Genomic DNA, 14,831 nt, shown 5'->3' with positions numbered 1-14,831 from the left:
AAACACGTTTTATTAATAGAAATGGCCCTGGGTGGTTCAATATCAAAAAGAAACAAAAATCCTACAAAGATCAGACATCGCTAGGTGATGATAATGTGTCCCGGCCTGCACACCCTGACAGGCCCAATGCTGAAAATGAAAACACAAGCACGCGGCCCATGGGGGAGCGATCCATGACCCTTTGCTAAGGCTCGGGGCTTTGGTGTAATTTCCTATTGCTAGGCATCGCCTGCCATGCGATGTACCACCTCCACTGGAGTCTTCATTCTCTGGCAGAAACTCCGTGGGAACTGCTATTCCGGAAACTTCTTCACTCGAGGAGGAGCAGTTCGGAATGATTCTGTGTAACGGTGGTGGTCTGTAAAAATGAATTCCAAAAAACTAAGAATTTCTGTTGTCCCTATAAATGTTCAAATCACAAAGTGCTCAAGTCGTGTGCTTCTTAATTTTACCTGTGCTTCGTGGATCTCGTGGTCTTTCATTGTGTAGGTCCACTCAAGTGAGGGAGATGCACTTTTCTTTAAGTTTTAGTCTTTTGGATTTTTTTTTTTTTAGACTGTATTTTCAGGATGCACTGCTTTTCTGAGGCTCAATTATGCTGGAGCAGTGCTCTCTCCTGTTTCCTGCCCCTCTGAATTTCCTTGGAATGAGCAGTCTTTGAAGTTAGTAAGAGTCACCGAATCCGGGTCAGCAGAACTGTACATCCATAGAAGGTTCTGGTGGAAATTGGTGTCAACTCCCGTTTGCCTCCATGGGTGTTCTTTATTCTGTCGTGAACAAAAAATGCAGTTTACAATTCACTTGATGAAATTTGTCATCTAAACGTTAACTTTAGCCTAGCTTAATTCTTGCACTGACCTTGAAAACAAGGGCACTTTGTGACAGTGGCTTTAGTCCTTACCCTGCTGGGCATTCCGGCATAGGTGGGATTTGGGTAAGTAGAGAGGAAAACACTCAGGGAATGAGGAAATAAAGGCAGACATGCTTATGGGCGTCTTTGGGAATCTAAGATCAGAAGACTAGGGTAAAATCCATGGATGATGTGTCTTGAGAAAGGGAGATGTTAGTTCAGAAATGGTAGAAAATGAGGTCTCTGGGGGGTTTATCAATTAGAAAGCGACAGGCTGAAAATGATGCTCATGAGAATTTAGTCTGTCAGTGATGTACCAGGAAGTGAAAATAAGGGTGATAATAGTCAGTAATTCACATTGGGAAGAGAATGAGGGTCCAGTAGCTCCCTTCCTGCTTGGTTTCTGCTCCCCATGGTCACCTGTGGTCCAGAAGCAGATGACCCTCCTTCTGAGGTAAGGTCAGAAGGTCACTAGTCGCCTCACGCTACGTCACAATGCCTAGCTAATTCATCTACTTCATCTCATCACAGAGGTGTTCTGTCATCTCATTCATCACAAGAAAAGTGAGTACAGTACAATATGATATCTTGAGAGAGAGAGAGAGAGAAGAGGGAGACCACATTCATGCAACTTTTATTACAGTATATTGTTACAATTGTTCTATTTTATTATTGTTGTTGTTCATTTCTTACCATGCCTAATTTATAAGTTAAACTTTATCAGAGGTATGTATGGATGGATGGATAGGAAAAAAAACAAAAACGTAGTATCTATAGGGTGGCGTTTCAGGCATCCACCAGGGGTCCCAGAATTTGTCTCGTGGATGAGGAGGACTAGTGTAGAGCATCGTCCCTGAAGGTGCAGAGGAAGGGGTGGTTGTACTTGTGAGGGAGAGAACTTCACCACATGATTTTTTTTCTTTTTTTTAAAGATTTTTTTTTTTTTTAATTTATTTGTCAGAGAGAGACAGCAAGAGAGGGAACACAAGCAGGGGGAGTGGGAGAGGGAGAAGCAGGCTTCCCGCTGAGCAGGAGCCCGATGCAAGGCTGGATCTTAGGACCCTGGGATCCTGACCTGAGCTGAAGGCAGAGGCTTAACAACTGAGCCACGCAGGCGCCCCACCACATGATTTCTAACTTGATCCAGGAAAGAAAGAAAGCGACACAAAGGCTTTGAGCTTGGGCACAGAAAGAAATGGCGGCACCACTCCCAAACACAGTGGAGCTGGAAGGTTGAAATGATTTAGTGTGAGCAGAGGATGATTTCAGTTTGGAGATGCCAAATATTAGGGCTGATGGACCATCAGAATGTAAATATCAGCAGCCTGTTCAGTACTTGGGAGCCATTGACATAGGAGAAAAAGAAGCAAAAAGTATAAGGCAAGTCAAAGGATCCTGTCTCCCTGGAGTCTGAACAAGATTTCAAGGAAGATTTTTTTGAAGGCTTGATATTTCCACACCTGAAAATTTTGAGTAACAAATTTAATAAATGCCTAATATGTACTCAGTCAGAGTTTGTGTCGTATAATTTGTCTAATTGGTCTAAGAACACATTTGACTCAGAAAGCTGTAGCCAAAAGATAAACTCCTCGTCTCTTTTACAATCTTGGGAGCAACTGTAGCCCTTCCATTTTGGGGTTTCATATTACTGAAAGCCTGGCTATAATTTTCCAATCAACATGTTCCTGATAAAGAACTACATCAGGGGGCGCCCGGGTGGCTCAGTCGGTTAAGCATCTGCCTTCAGTTAGGGTCATGATCCCAGGGTCCTGGGATGGAGTTCCGCCTCAGGCTCCCTGCTCACTGGGCAGTCTGCTCCCCCCTCTGCCCCTACCCCAGCTCATGCTTTCTCTCCGTCTCTCTCTCAAATAAATAAATAAAATCTTTAAAAAAAGAACTGCATGAGTATAGTGATGGGTATGGAATTAGTACTAACAATAATTCTTAAACCCTGGGTGACTGTTAGAGTCGCCTTGCGAGTTTTTTAATATTCCTGACCCCAGACCAACGGACTCAGTCTCTCCAAGGGTAGTATCTGGACATCATTGTTTTGTAAAACTCCCCAGATAACTCTAATGTAGATGTAGGGTTGAAACCACCAGACAAATGGAAGCAATGATTCTCAACCTTTAACTTCACCTTGGACTCACCTTGGGAGCTTTAAAGAGGCCTGAGTCCTACCCCCAGAGATCCTGAGCCTGAGGAGTTTTTACAAGTTCCCAGGTGATGCTATTGTGCAGCCAAATTTGAGAATCACCAACTAGTCTCTGGTTGTCTTAAGGCACACTTTCCAACTTCACTGTCTAAAACAAGTTTTTACATCTGTCTAGGAGGGCAGAACTAGCCCAGCTGTGGGAGAATGCGTTTGATATTTTTGCTGTAGGCATAATGAACTCAATTGTCAGCTAGCTTCGGATTGCGGTGTCCTTGTTGATAATAATGATGTCAGAGGCAGAAAAACATCATGAGGATTCTCAGATCCTGGGTTGACTGTGCCGTGTTGGCAGTTGGGAAGTTCACGTCTTAACTTGTACAACTGAACCGATTTTCAACTAAAATAACTGTGACAATAAATGTCATTTTACAGGTGCTTCTATGGGGGAGAACTCTTTCTAAAACTGTGACAAAAAGAAATGTACACATCTGCAAACCATGGCCTGCAACTCCAGGTTCCCACAGGGAAATCTGGGATTTAGCAAAGATTCTATTCCGATACTATAGACAGAGGGCTGCACGCAGTACTCTCTTATTATTCATTTTTCTAGCCCACACAGACACATCATTCCCACCTCCTTCAATCTACACATTTTAGATTTATTCTGAATATCTTTAAGAAGCAACAGAGATATCTGTTTTTCTCAAGTTCAATTAGAAATCTTATTTACTATGCTATCTACCTATGGGCTGATGTATTGCCAAAAGGGAGCTTCCCCCCATCAGGAATTCCCCTTCGTTTATTAAAATGCTACTTCTCCTGCTGGTTTGTTCAAACCAGTTTGTCTGTTGTTTAACTCTGCTCGGGCAGCTCTGACAAAATACCATAGACTGGGAGACTGACAATGTCTTGCAGTCTCGAGGCTGGAAGTCCAAGATCCGGGTGTTGACCAACTCAGTTCCTGGTGAGGGCTCACTTCCGGCCTGGCTTGGAAAGACACACAGAGAGAGGGAGAGTTCTCAAGCTCTCTGGGCTTTCCTTAGAAGGGCCCTAATTCCATCTTAAGGACCTCCCCTCACGACCTCATCCAAATCTAATTAACTCCCAAGGGCCCCACCCACTGACTCCGTCACGCTGTTGGGGTTTGAACTTCAATGTTGGAATCTGGGGGGAATACAGGCATTTAGTCCATGACGCCTGTGAAATCTTCCTGCTTCCATTTCACATTGATTCCTCCCTCCCTTGTGTCCTTACCACGTATGTAAACAACTTTGTTTGTGCTTTTCTTTTCAACTAGATTGGGAGCTCCTTGAGAGCAGAGGTGAAATATGATGTATTTATATGTCCTCAGCCAGCAAAAGCCTTCCACATAGTAGATGCTCAGTTAATTACTGCTGGTTGATGATGGATTCCCAGGTTTTGCTCTGTGATTTGGGACAAGTTACCTAACGCCTTTAGGATTAGTTTCCTTATCTGTAATGTGGAGGTAATGTTACAGATCTTTTAGAGTTGTGGTGAGGATTTAGAGATATAATTATTTAGCAGATCTGATACACAGGGAGCATTTGATGAGTGCTTACTAACTATTACACAAACTGACAGCAACTGAAGGAGTCAGGTTTCTCTGTCTCCATAGAGCCAGAGGGGCAATGAGTGCTGGACAAGGAATTTCATACAAGAAGGGAACAGAGAGAGTGAAAGTGGAAGCTGGGGAATAGCTGTCCAGATGACAGCAAGTACAAAGGTCCTGGGATAAGAGTTGGCTTGACACACTAAAATAAAGGATTAGGGACTGATGAGAGTATGTCAGAAAATTTACTGGCTCTTGGAGCACTTCAGGACAGAGGAAGGACCATCTGCAGTGGGTGGTGCATAAAACATTCCCTCTTCTGTAAATTAAACTTTAAGTTTTGTGTATGCATGATACCTTGACACATTTCAAAGTGAAGGTGATGGAGGCAAGTGCTTGTGAGAGCATCTGACTTTAGCATCTGTCTCCATGTTAATGCCCAGAATGTATTTGGTTGATTTTGCTCTATTCTGGGCACATGTCACTTCCTTCTCTAGACTAGTTTCTCCCAGAAACTGTGTCCTACTTTGAGGATGATACATTCATTGAATTAAAAAAAGACAAATTTAAATCAACTGTGTTTGAACAGCTTTTCCTTCCCCCTCACACCGGTGCTTTAATTTCCAAATCAGCTCTCCTAATCCAAATGAGTTAGGTAGAGTTGGTAGTATTATCTCCACTTTACCGATGAGAAAACTGAGAGATTTCATGATGTTTCTCCCAATCGATGAATGCATAAATGCTTTTATGTGAGTGATTTGTAGAGAAGTATTTGTGTATGTGACAAATAGAGGTCAAACCATTTAAGCTTCTGTCATGAGATTCTATAATTTTGAGGCCAAAAGGCCTCTTATGAGTTGTTTTGGTTGTTGAAAGACTGTCTCCTGAGAATATTTTTAGGATGCTTTATCAAGCTCATATGGGAAAATGGTCTATGGTGAATTGACATAAGTTTGAGAAAATATCGTTATAAACCTATAGTGGTAGAGCATATAGATCATTCAGAAAAACGACATTAAAAATATGTAGAATTAGGGGCAACTGGGTGGCACAGTCGATTAAGTGTTTGACTCTTGGTTTTGGCTCAGGTCGTGATCTCAGGGCTGTGGGATTAAGCCCCATATCCAGCTCCCCACTCAGTGTGGAGTCTGTTTGGGGTTCTCTCTCTCTCCCTCTGCCCCTCCCCCGCTCGTGCATACTCTCTCTCATAAATAAATAAATGTTTAAAAAATATGTAAAATTATGATTGATTTTACCTGTGTCACCTGTGGAGAGTTCATTGTCACAGCTGAGTTACTATGAACTTTCAAAAATAATGTTAGACCTTCCATTTTAAAGCCCAGCCACATGTATTCTCTTTACTCACCACAAGGAACACATCCAGAGACCAGGTCACCAATCATAAAAATGGTTAAGACTCACCATGTTGGATTACAACCATCAAAGGGACATTCCCTGAGAGACTGTGTTTACAAAATTTTAAAATATATTACTATTTTATCTTTCTTTTTTTCCTTATCTTCTACACCTTTGGCATAGAGTCCTATTTATTTTTATTTCCAGAATAAAAGTGAGCCCCTTTCCTGTCGGCATCACTCAGGGAGTATGTGGCGGCCATATTGGGGCCACGAAAAGACACTGGGCTTGAGGGTCATCTTTGGAATGTTGAGTATCAAGCTTGGCTCTAGTCAGAGTTCCACTGACCTCTTCAGTCCCAGAAGACAAAAACTCCACTCACCACAGTTGAAACACCAGCAAAGGAGCAGCTGCTTTTCTTAAAATTGGTGCTATATTTTCAGTTTTCTTAAGCTGAGTCTGCACTGAATTTTATAGAAGTTCTAGAAGCATTTTTTTCTGGTGCATTTTCCATGAAGTCTAGCACTTTATGGACTTTTCTTGTTTTGGTTGCAGTTATAACTAAAAATTATCTTTATTTTGAATTTTTTTTAATGAAGATGTTTCATAATTTATTTCTTTAAGATTTTATTTATTTATTTGAGAAAGAGTGAGAGCCAGAGCACGAGCAGGGGGGAGGGGCAGAGGGAGAGGAAGAAGAAGACTCTCCGCTTAGCAGCAAGCCCACTGTGGGACATGACCCAGGACCCTGGGATCATGACCTGAGCCAAAAGCAGACGCTTAACTGATTGAGCCACGCAGGCGCCCTAAAAATTATCTTTAAAAAACAGTTTATGGTGATTCCTATATTTCTTAATAACAGCTCAAAGTCCATCTATTTGGATTTTTTTTCTCAGTTATTGATCATATTCTACATTGGAAAAAAATCTAAATCAATATTTGTGTTCTGGTCTTATTGGAGGAGGCCACAGAATAATTCAATGATATACATATCACGTATCATGGTTGTTGATCAATTATATTAATAGGATCATTAGTTACATCAAGGATTAAAATTCTTAAGGTGATAGTATAGTGGTAGTAGTATTTACCAGGCATTCTGAAATTTCTCTCTGTTCACTTGCCGGTAAGTTCCATCACCTAAACAATGTCCTGGGGCCAAACTCTCCACCTGTGGAGGAAAAGTACAGAGGTTTGGTGTTGTCACTAACTCCAGGAAACTCCATCCAGAAGTTCTAAAGCCGATAAGCCGTCTCTCACAGTTCATCCCTCCCCAAACTGTTCCCCACACAGACACTCCCTGAATTAATAAGGAAAGAAAACAAGAACATCATTCAGAAGTTTAGCAATAGTAGAATATATATGTAATGTGCATAAACAAAGAATTTATTATACAATGTAACTCAAGCTTTCTAAAAAATAATTCCAAAATATTATCATCATAACAAATTTCTATTTTAATTCAATAAAAATTTTCCATTTTTTTCATAAAGGGAATGCAAATTTTATGTTCTGTGTTCATAATAAAATTATTGTAAACATTTTTTCATGGTGACTAGGTGATGCATAGGCAGTACAGGAGGGTTAAGTAAGGCTTAGCGGTTGAGAGGTGGAAGTATGGATTCAGACAACTTGGGTTCATATAGGTGGCTCCACAGTTTACAAACTGTGTGACCTTGGGGAAATTACTTAATATTTCTACTCCACACTTTCTCATCTGAAATTTCAAGAAGTCCTTCAGTCAGAGATGTGCCTAAGCCAAAACAGTTCAACTCAAAAAGTTGAACTCCGTCCACCTGATGATATGGAATAGAAAAAAGTACCAAGTGAATTAATCTTCTATCACTGTAAAAACAAAACAAAACAAGGATTGTTGAGTGGATTTAATGAAATAATATAAGGCAATTAAATAGTACCTAATTAAATGCTCCTTGAGTGTTGGCTATGATTATGTTTTATTACATTTACATATTTGCATAAATATATTTTATTTGTATATATTTATTTTAAAGGATAACTATAAATTTATTTTACATATTTGGTTTTTATATGTTAAATTAGATTTTATATTATATTTTTAAAAATGTCCTGGAAAATATATACTTGATGACATACTAGGTATTATTTAGGGAACCAGTATCAAAGCTTGTACAGATGATATTCAAATCATAATGAAATATAGCTGTGTCCTTCTTAACTCTTCCATGCGCCTGGAGAAAGTGCTAGTGGATAGTATTGTTTTAACAATTAAGAGTCCACAGGTGTCAGATTATCCCTAGAACATATCTAGGATTCATTATAGATCCAGAGGGAAGAACGCCACCTACTGAACATCAAATTTCAAAATTTATCTCTTCATCATGAGAACTTAATGATCATAATAAACTTAATAAGATGTAACACTTTATAATCATTAATTAGTTAATCTACAAAACATCTTTGTGAAGTAGAAAAGGGTCATTACTCCTATTATGATGGCTTATAGGATTTACAGATAAAGCAGTTAAGACTTAATGCCATGACTACCCAACATCAAATGTTCAACTTCCTTGGGTGACTCAGGAAAAATTTCATTTGGTAGTAAGGACTGGAATTCAATGTTTGTCCTCAAGTACCTCACTGCATTTCATGTTCTGTTTTTATCTGCCTGAGAGATCAATAGAGCCTTCAATCTCAGTTTATACCTGGTTCCTCCAGTCAATTCTCACCAAGAGAAACTCAGTGCCAAAGACTTTCTTTTTTGTTGTTTGCATGGATAATTCAAGAAATTATGGATGTCTTCAGCTGGTTTGCACATATGTTCTCTTGGCTTTATTAAGGTAGTAGACCTCCAACTTCATTTTCTTGAAGATAAAAAGAATTTGATATCTTCCAAATTTCTTAGTATTTTGCCAAAATTCATAATCATAAGAAAGTTTACTGCAAATTCCTTTATCTTTCAATATATTCTCCTCCAACAGGTCTAATTTAGAGTAATTTCGGCTTATAAACACTTTCACAAGGGTAATCAATAATTTAAGATGGATAGAACAGAGTAGTGGCTAAGAGTGTAAGTTCACATCTCTGCTTTGCCATTTACCAGATGTGTGACACTGGAGCAGTTGTTCTGTCTTCCTGAATCTAGGTCTAGTCATCTGTACAATGGAAAGTGTCACCTCTCTGCCATGCTGTTATCAGGAGGATCACATAAAATAACAGATGTAAAGCAATTAATGTATTGCTTGAAACGCTACACTGTTTGTAAAGTCTAGCTGTTTTTGTTTTTGTTTTTGTTTTTAGGGATTCCCTTTAGATTGAAATTTACTTGGAAAAAAATCTTTTAACCTGACCTGTACATCTTTGGGCCCAGAACTTCAAGCTCCCTTTCCAACTATGATGCAATAAAAAATTATCTGAAATGACTCTAGCAGTTTTTTCTGGATTGGCCAGAAAGTTGCCTGAGAGACATAGATGTCTCCTTTCCTAGTAGGAGGGACTGCACCCAAGCTCAGAGTCTCACAAAATGTGAGATGCCTCCCAAAGTAAGGTACTACAAAATCCTATTTGCCACATAGACTTCAAGTGCTGGGCAACTGGCATTACCAGGCAAATCCAGTAAACACCTGTACCCCAGCTCCAAGCTGCTGATTTCCCAGTAGCCTATGTATTGCCCCACTGACAAGGCTGCCTCCTCATGTTTTTTTTTTTTTTTTTGGTCCTGTAAAAACAGTAAATGGCAGGGAAGGATAGTCCTCTAGTGGAACACAGACTTACACAACAGGAGCAGAAGCCGTCTAGACCATGCATCCCTCTCTGTGGGATGATAATCCAGTTCGAGGATTCGTGTCTTCTCTTCTCTTTCTGACTCAGCCTCACCGGTTTTCCTTTTCCAAATAAACCTCATGCCATGTGATGGCATGAGCTCACATCAAGCCCACAGGTGGTAGCCCAGAAGGGACTCGCCTGACACAATACACAATTCGTTTTTCACTTTCCTCATGGATTCCTTTTCAGTTTGCCAAGGTTCCTAATGGGAACGATAACAAAATTGGCAGCAATCCTGGGTTCATCCCGTTCTGCAATTTTACTATTAGAACATTTTATTCTGTCCTTTGAGGAATTAAAAAAAAAAAAAGCAACTTGGTTACTATTATCATTTTAAGCTTTCAGTTAAATTAAAAGGGTTTTTTTCTTCACAAAAATTCTCTTGATATAAACAATACAAATAATTTAGTAGATTTAGGAATGTAGCCTCTTCTTAGTTACGTTATTGCTGTATTAAGGTGATAACTTGCTTTTGCCTCATTATCCTAATGAGTAAAATAAAGAGTATGATTCTAATCAGGTTTAGTATTTTGTTTGGAGATATAAATAATCAAACCTATTGTAACATATTTTTCTTGTGTTATAAAGACAATAATCTCTCTAACTTGGTGAAATATTTGTATCATGTCTATACATGTTTTCTTAGGTAGATAAGAGAAAAAGAATAGTGTAAAAAGCATAGGCCCTGGAGCTATAGTAGATAGATTTGAATTCTGTCTTTGCCAGTTCCTAGCTCTGTGAACTTTGACAAGTTACTTACTCTCTTTTTGTTTTACTTTCTTCATTTATAAAATAAGGATAAAAAGTGGTGTGAGAATTAAATAACTAATATATGTATGAAGGCTTAAAATAAATGCTTTGCATTATCAAAAATATGAATATAGTTGTGTAGTTTGAATTTGAATTCTTTACTTCAAATTGGAACATCAAGCCCAATATCTTCCTTTTTTAACTTATTACTAGCATGTAGGAAAGCTATTGATTCTTGTGTATTTTATTGCTAGCCATCCTAATACAATTTCTTAGTAATTCTAATAATTTTTCAGTTGGTTCTTTTTAGCTTTTTTTTTTAAAAAGATTTTATTTATTTATTTGACAGAGAGAGACGCAGTGAGAGACGGAACACAAGCAGGGGGAGTGGGAGAAGGAGAAACAGGCTTCCCGCAGAGCAGGGACCCAGATTTGGGGTTCGAACCCAGGACCCTGGGATCATGACCTGAGCTGAAGGCAGATGCTTAACGACTGAGCCACTCAGGCACCTCTTAGCTTTTTAAGAAAGTAATTATCTGTTTACAGTGATACTTGTATATGCTCTCTAAAATTTATGCTCCTTATTTATTTTTTCTTGTCTTATTGCATTGTCTAGAGCTTCCATAAGATTAGATCATAATAGCATTAGACATGAGGGGTAGTCTGCATGTTCACAAATATTTGCTTCTTCTCCCTAGCCAGAATTGTACTTTTTCACTCTAATGATTTCAGACTTAGCTATATGAGTATTCTGGTCAATGGTATGTGAGACATTATTGGAAAGCAGTTCTAAAAGCCAGATTTGATTCACTATGCTCTCTTTTCCCTTCCTTAAGCATTTATCAATACTCCAGAGACTACTGCATTAGTCTGGCTCCTGAAGAGAAATCACGTGGAGCAGAACTGTAACTGACCCATGACAAGCATGTAGCATCAGTAAGAGGCAAACCTTTGTTGTTGTAAACCACTGAGATTTGGGGGGTCATTTTTTATGATAGCATACGTTTTTGATTTAATTTTTCTTTTCCACAATCTCAAATTTATTCTCTTTAGTGTCTTTTAATTAAATTATTTTCTTGAATTTCTTCTTCTCACCAGATTAAAACTATTCCTAAACTACAAAGCAAATGCAATATCATTCTTATTTCAAGCAAGTAGGACCACATTTAGAATAGAGACATAATTGACATGATGAGAAAACTGAGTGTAATTTATCATAACATTAAATCCTCTGAATATGCAAGAAATAGTCTCTATCCCAATCTTATATTTTTATCTAAATTAGATGAGCCAAGTTAGAGAATCACTGCAGGACATTCAGTCACTTCCTCAGCCATTATTAGGCATCTTCATTATGTTGCTCTGAAAGACATATTTTAAAAACTCAGTGGTTATCTTTGGGAGGTATAACTGGGGGCTTAAAACCTTTCTTTATGTCCCTGTATAATTTTTGGATTTTCCACAGTGGGAATATATGTGGCTTCTGTAATAAGAATTTAAAAATTTTTGCACATGGCACCAGGAATTGGGTGTGAGATGGGTAGGATGGTGGGGGTTTAGAAATGAATTGATACCAACAAGAAAGCAGGGAGGGCATTTAGGAAGTGGTGGCCATTGTAGAGGTGAGAGAAGGCCGTGGTCGTGGGACCACAAGATGAGCAGGAATAGGCTGGAATGGTTTTGGTATACATTTGTGAGTTCAAATCAAATGTGACAGAATCTGGTGATGGACATGGGACATTGCTGAGTTTAGAGAGGGGGTTAAACGACAGATAAGAGTTTAAGATGACACCCATGGTTTGATTGAGTTTACTAGGTAAAACCTCATCATGAATAACCAAATCACAATGAGCAATTTTAGTTTGAGATGACTGTGGGAAATACACATGTCAAACTGAATGAATTTTTTCCATGTTAGGTTACTTGATAGAATTTCTGTGGGACGGGGGCCATCACTATTCCTTGCATTTAATGGCGGCGTTGGAGAAACTGGAGTTTATTTTAGTGAGATTTTTCCGAATATTTTCCGGAGTAAACCTTTCCTGTCGTCCAGCCTGTCCTAAAAAGACTAATTTTACATCTCTGTACGTTAAATTGGCAGCAACAGAATATAGACCTTTGGGTATATTTTAATATTCCAACATTTTATTGACATAGAAAGGAGGGAGAAGATTGGAATTTATTGGTTACTGCTTTTGGCCTCTGTGTTTTCTTCGGCCATCTCTGCAGATTCCAGAGAATTTTGGCCATAAAAGCATTTTCTCATTCAAAGCAGCAATCCTATCCCCCATTCTGGAATATCTGAGGGTGTTTCCTTCTATCTTTAGGGCTTTCAAAAGTATCAAAATGAAGTCAGTTTTAGTTCATTTGAATTTAACAATAGAGTCCTCTATGGCATCTATTTTAAAGGATAGTCCTTTCTGGGGCTTGGCTTAGTAATTAGAAGCTGGGCAATTATTGGTCCAACATCTCATGCTTCAACTCAGTGTGTTACGTGGGGGAGGCAGAGAATCAAAGACCGTTTCCTGGGTCAGGTGCTTAAGCTCTTTACTTCCATATTCTTTTGTCTATAAAAATGAGACCTGTATTTGCCCTCCCCAACTACATTACACAGTTGCTATCGAATGTAGTGTGATTATAGCCATGAAACTGTCAAGAACTCCAAAGCACTATACAAATATTGGTGATGCTTACTATTTCTCAATTACCTCTTTATTCTTTCTGTCCTCTGGCTTGTTTTAGTATGTATAAGAATGAATTCCAGACATGGAGAAGTACCATCTGGCTATAGAGAAAATTAGGGAACAAGAGAAATATATTTTTGTTACTGGTTTGCACAGTAGTTAAGTATCTAGTTAAAATCAGAGCTAAATGGGACCATCGTTCACGAATCTATTCAAAGAGGAAGGGTTTTATTTCTTATGTGATGTTATATCATGTATATTATATATTAATATTTAGTGAACACATAATTTAAATTTAATCTATATTATTTAATAATATAATTTTAATTAAGATATATAGTGTATAAAATTAATTAGTGTTACAATACACTTAATTTATTGACATATTGATATATTATACTAATCAATTAAATATAATATTAAGCCTCTAGGAACATTATATAGAAAGGCCTCCATGACTTAAAATTTACTCATTTTTTAAAATGTTCACTTTATCATCCATAATTCTTTTACCCAGTGAAAACTGTTGTTATTATTTTGATACATATCTTGATGTAGTCTTAGTCTTTGTCTAAACACATTATTCTTCTTCTTTACATAAGTTACGGATTTTTTTCTTAAATATAATTGGGATTATATTGTGTGTACTATTTTGTAATTAAAAATCTTTTGCAATTAATTATAGACATTTTCTAAATCATTAAGTATGGACAATATAATTGCAAGTAGCTTCAGAGTATGGTTATGTGGTTATTTAATCAGCTTCCTAATATTGACAATTTGGATTATTTCTAATTTGTATGTAAATTTGCACTATATATGTATTTGTATACATATAGTTCAAGATGTATGTATATAACGTTTCTGCTGAGCCTCTTTGCAATTCAAATCTTACTTGGAATGTTGACATATTAAACAAGCACAAGTTTATCTGCTCTGATTGGCACTAAAATCTCACACAGACTTTCCTGCTCTCTCTCCCCACATCCCCTCTCATATTCCATCTTGAACCAGGTGACTTTGAAGAAACTGTAAGTAATGCATCAATATTCTCATTTGTGAATCCTAGTTTGCATACATGAATATTTCCTTAGGATGCATGCATACATGTGGTCGATTTGCCCACCAGGCTGTACCATTCCCAACAGCAGTGAATGAAGTGCCGATTTTTTTGCCCTGTATTACCTCTGAACACTCTTTGTTGACTTGAATGGAAAAGGATGGCATAGCCATACTGTTTTAATTTTCATTTCTTTAACACAGTTAGGCTGAACATTTTTTGTCTTCATTGATAGTTTTTATCTCTTTTGTGAATTGCTTCTTAATATTATCTAAAATTTCAGATACTCTTATTATCTGAAAGTATGTTTCTAACTTGAAAATTCTTTATGTGTTGACATTTTAAATCGATATATTCAAGTATTTTACCATTCTGCCATTTCTTCATTTATTTTGTTTAGGGGTCTTGCAGGCATGCAGGAATTCTGCATCTTTGTCTAATTTAGCTTTTACTCTAGAGGTTTCTCTTTTGCTCAGATGTTCAGTGCATCCTTCCCCTATCCCAGGATTACACAGATACTTACCTATATTTCTTTGTTTTAAAAAATAATTGTCTTTGGGGTGCCTGGGTGGCTCAGTCATTAAGCATCTGCCTTCAGCTCA

At 38.0% G+C, this 14,831-nt stretch overlaps 1 long non-coding RNA gene across 1 annotated transcript; it reads right to left on the bottom strand.

The window, feature by feature from the left end:
- Positions 1 to 260: 260 nt before the first annotated feature.
- On the bottom strand, positions 261 to 13,271 carry LOC141370488 (uncharacterized). The gene is made up of 4 exons (XR_012374545.1): positions 13,194 to 13,271; positions 7,023 to 7,102; positions 453 to 767; positions 261 to 358 (listed from the first exon to the last, which is right to left on the bottom strand). It is a non-coding gene; the product is annotated as an uncharacterized lncRNA (long non-coding RNA).
- Positions 13,272 to 14,831: the final 1,560 nt, after the last annotated feature.

This window comes from Callorhinus ursinus, unplaced genomic scaffold (assembly GCF_003265705.2).
Source record: "Callorhinus ursinus isolate GAN/ISIS: 27379988/994484 unplaced genomic scaffold, GSC_fseal_2.0 scaffold36, whole genome shotgun sequence".
NCBI classification, from domain to species: domain Eukaryota; kingdom Metazoa; phylum Chordata; class Mammalia; order Carnivora; family Otariidae; genus Callorhinus; species Callorhinus ursinus.
Note: the sequence above shows the minus strand (reverse complement) of the source record. Positions and strands in the feature narration are given on the sequence as shown.